Raw genomic sequence first — 5625 nt, 5'->3', positions numbered from 1 at the left:
AGCACATCCCACGACACACACAAGCATCACACACAGAAATTGATATCACAACTCATAACAGTACACAGCACCCTGCATTAACAAAGCAACACACACAGGACAACGCAACCACTACATACCACACGTAAGGCCCCAAACGACACACACTCTAGGAGCCCCCACAACGCGCACAAGAAACACCCACAAACACGTACAGAGAGAACACACAGAACCTCCCAACACGCACACAGCACATCACGGAAAACAACACACAGCGCAAACATCACAGGACGTCAAGGCACACACAGTTCACACAACTCACAGTTCAGTGACAACACACAACAAGCACAGCGAGGCGGCACACTAACAAGCACAACCACACACAGACGACACATCTCACATCACACACATAACTCAAATCCAACGCACACACAGCCTCTCAAACACAGCCAAACACAAATCACAATCACACACGCAAAACAGGCACACCACACACGAAACCACATGAAAAGCACACAACCAACAAAAACCCACATAGCGCCACATTTCACACACTACGCACCACACACACAGTCACGCACAGACACCCCGCACTCATATCCAGCCACGGGCTGCACTACGCAAAGCGCACACGCACGAGACCCAAAATGTAGCAATACAAGTCACAAGGCACACACCAGACACATCAAAGCACACGATTTCTCACAACACACATGAACCACATTCCACAGAGCGCCCACAGCACACCCAATTAGGCACATTTAACAAGCACAACCACGCACAGACAACACATCTCACATCACACACGAAGCAAGCAAACACCCACACATACACTCAAACACAACCACACACAAGTCACAACCACACGCTCAAAGCACACACCACACACAACACATGCCGATTGACATGCAAAAAACACACAAACCACAAAGAGAGCACTGAATTTATGAAACCCTCATTTCACACACTACACATACCACACAAAACACACATAAGTCGTACAGCACACAGAGCCTCCCAGAACACACAGTGCAAAGCGCACAACATATCCACAGTGCATATTAGACACAACACAGTTAGTATCCCACACAACACGTAAAACACACAGATGACACAACGCACACACACAAATTATACTCAAAACAGGTAAGAGTACACACAACGCACAGGCAACTGAGAACACAACACATTGCACGTCACGCAACACACGTGCGGTCGCATCCCTCATTAAACATGAAACCGGAAACCGTTCACAGACTATTGCGACATTCCCAACCACGAACACAACATGCTACACAAATGACGCCGAACATGCCACACACAAAGGCACAATCCAAGCACACAACACCCCACACAGAACCACCCTCAACCGCACAGGTCACACAGCACTCCACAGGGAAATACACGCAGAACACACACTACAAACAACAAAGTACCCAAACTGCACACGTCACATACACAACAGTCACAGCACAGAAGGAACGCAACACACAGTAAAACACACACAACCACATTAACACCGCCCCGCACACTAAACCAGCAGATCACCGACATCACAGCAAAAAGTCACACAATAACACAGCATGCGAAATGTAACACGACACAGAATACACACACAATCACTCAACAGACACAACAAAACACACCCTGCCATATACACAAAAGACAAACGAGGCACCTCACACATAACACCAAACCCAACAAACACAAAACACATCACAGAAAAGACGCACAACAAAAACATTGCGCACACGACACACACATTAAAAGAAACACATCAATGCATTACCACAACACCCGAAGTAGTACACAAATCACAGATCAATGCAGCACACAACACACACAAACATCACACACGAATTACACATCACACCTCATAACACACACAAAACCCTGCATTGACAACACAGCACACGGAGTGAAGTGAAGCAACCACTACGTACCACACATTAAGAAGCCACACACTCAGGGGATAACAAAAAACACAACACCCACTAACACAATGATACGGAGAACACACACAAACTCAAGTCACAAACAACACAACGTATGAAACAACACACACCACATACATCACAGGACACAAAGGCACCCATTTCTCACAAATCGCATTTAACCATGTACACACCACTCACACAATGAGGCACACTACACAAGCAGAACCGCATACAGAGAACACATCTCAACTCACACTCACAGCAACCAATTACACACAAAACCTCTCAAACACAGCCAAACACGTATCGCACACGCACACGCAAGACACACACAGCGCATACACAAAACACACAGCCAATAGTAAACGCACATAGCACACATTTCACACACTGCACACCCCACGTACCACCGCACACAGGCACCCCCCACACACATATACACACGGGCACGCCTGCACAATGCACTCACCCCCCCCCCCACCCCCCACACACACACAAAACTCAAAATGTATATCGACCCAACAGACAGTCGCAGGGCTCACACCAGACACAACAGAGCCCATATTTCTCATAAAACACAGAGACCACATCTGGCAGAGTACATGCAGCAAACACAACGAGGCACACTGAGCAAGCACAACCACACACGCACAACACATTTCGCATCACACACGTAACAACCACACCACACTCAGCCACTCAAACACAACCACACACGAGTCACAATCACATACGCAAAACACACACAACACTCACAAATCCATACTCGAAACACACGAGACCAACAAAGAAGACAAATAGCACACATGGCCCATACAGCACGCTACACACACAACCACGCACGGACACACCACACATACATTCTCACACAGGAGCATAACGCAGAACACACACATAACACAGATGCATGCAAAAACAAAAGTCAAAAGACACACACCACACACCTCAAGGCACATAACTTCTCAGAACACACGCGAGAAACATTGCTCAGGCTACGTATGGCACACACCATGAGGCATACTAGACAAGCACAACCACGCACAGTCAACACATCTCTCATCACGTGCATAACTCAAACCGCCAAGCACCACACACAACCTCTCTAACACAGCAACACACAAATCACAATCCCACACACCAAGCAGGCACAACACATACAAATCCACACACAACCAACGAAAACACACACAACACACCTATGAGGCACTACACACAACACTCAAAACGACAGGCATGCAATACAGAGCACACGCGGACCCACACGCAGACAGCCCGTGTCAAAACACACAGAAGCACGCCCACACCAAATACACACTCAGAGCACGTCAGACACAACGCAAAGCTGGCATCACACAGGATGCTCTAAATACACAGAGCCCCCAACGTCTACCCTGTACGTAACACCCAGAAAGCGAATAGACAGCACTCACACAACCCAGAACGCAGGACATAACGCAACAGACAACAGAAAGACCAGACACGTTACACACGAAACAGGACACAGGAAGCCACACAGCAAACACATTTACAAACACCAACGGATAACTCATCAATAAATGACAAAATATACAACACACAAAGAATCACTCAACGCACACGACACGCAAGTCACCACCACACACATCACACGTTGCACGCCACACAGAGAAAAGTACACAGAACAATGTACTCAACAAGCAGTGAAGAACCCAATACCACACATGGCACATGCACAACACACACAACACGGACAACACACAGCACACAGAAAATAAACGAGACCCACAGATCACAGACAACACGGCACAAAACACACAAGAACACACAGCGCACACAGCACAGCAAACCAGAATACACACAGGTTCACAAAACAAACACCACAAATCGTTCACTACCATACACTCACAACACAAACAGCACCCCACACACACGCGCGCGACAAACCCAGAAGGCCCAACACATATCAAACACACACAGCACTCAGTAAAAAACACGTAACACACCACCCACGCAGAAAGACATTAAAAAAGGAACAACAGAGCCCACACAACACAACGCCCACAAAACTGCACATCACAATAGCACAAACAACACACACTACATACAACACCCACAATACAACACACATGCAAATCACCCACAACACGCAAAGCCAGTTTACCTACAACCTCCCAACACACAAACAGCACATCACACTACGCGGACCCCACACACACCGGGCACATAACTGCACACAATTCACATGAACCACGGTTCTCAGAGTAATCACAACACACACAGTGAGGCACACAGGCCAAGCATGGCCACACACAGTACACACATAACAAATTACGCTCATTACTCCAAACGCCAACCACACGCACAAATCACAGTCACACATGCAAAACGCACACCACACATACCGAACATACAAACCCACATTGAAGACACACGTATACCACAACAAAAAGAACACCGAATCTAAGCAGCACACATTTCACGCACGACTCCAAACGCACATGAAACCTGCAGCGCACAGAGCCGCACAGAATGCACAAGGCCAAACACACAACATATCCACAAAGCTATCGGTCATAGCCCACGGTATCTCACTCAACTTGCAAAACACACAGACCACCCAACACACAAATACGCAACACACAGGCAAGAATACACGCAACACAAGCACAAATAACAGAGCAGCACATCCCACGACACACACAAGCATCACACACAGAAATTGATATCACAACTCATAACAGTACACAGCACCCTGCATTAACAAAGCAACACACACAGGACAACGCAACCACTACATACCACACGTAAGGCCCCAAACGACACACACTCTAGGAGCCCCCACAACGCGCACAAGAAACACCCACAAACACGTACAGAGAGAACACACAGAACCTCCCAACACGCACACAGCACATCACGGAAAACAACACACAGCGCAAACATCACAGGACGTCAAGGCACACACAGTTCACACAACTCACAGTTCAGTGACAACACACAACAAGCACAGCGAGGCGGCACACTAACAAGCACAACCACACACAGACGACACATCTCACATCACACACATAACAAATCCAACGCACACACAGCCTCTCAAACACAGCCAAACACAAATCACAATCACACACGCAAAACAGGCACACCACACACGAAACCACATGAAAAGCACACAACCAACAAAAACCCACATAGCGCCACATTTCACACACTACGCACCACACACACAGTCACGCACAGACACCCCGCACTCATATCCAGCCACGGGCTGCACTACGCAAAGCGCACACGCACGAGACCCAAAATGTAGCAATACAAGTCACAAGGCACACACCAGACACATCAAAGCACACGATTTCTCACAACACACATGAACCACATTCCACAGAGCGCCCACAGCACACCCAATTAGGCACATTTAACAAGCACAACCACGCACAGACAACACATCTCACATCACACACGAAGCAAGCAAACACCCACACATACACTCAAACACAACCACACACAAGTCACAACCACACGCTCAAAGCACACACCACACACAACACATGCCGATTGACATGCAAAAAACACACAAACCACAAAGAGAGCACTGAATTTATGAAACCCTCATTTCACACACTACACATACCACACAAAACACACATAAGTCGTACAGCACACAGAGCCTCCCAGAACACACAGTGCAAAGCGCACAACATATCCACAGTGCATATTAGACACAACA

Source organism: Manis pentadactyla, chromosome 6 (assembly GCF_030020395.1).
Source record: "Manis pentadactyla isolate mManPen7 chromosome 6, mManPen7.hap1, whole genome shotgun sequence".
Lineage (NCBI taxonomy): Eukaryota > Metazoa > Chordata > Mammalia > Pholidota > Manidae > Manis > Manis pentadactyla.
The sequence above is the reverse complement of the archived record's forward strand: the minus strand, read 5'-3'. Positions refer to the sequence as shown.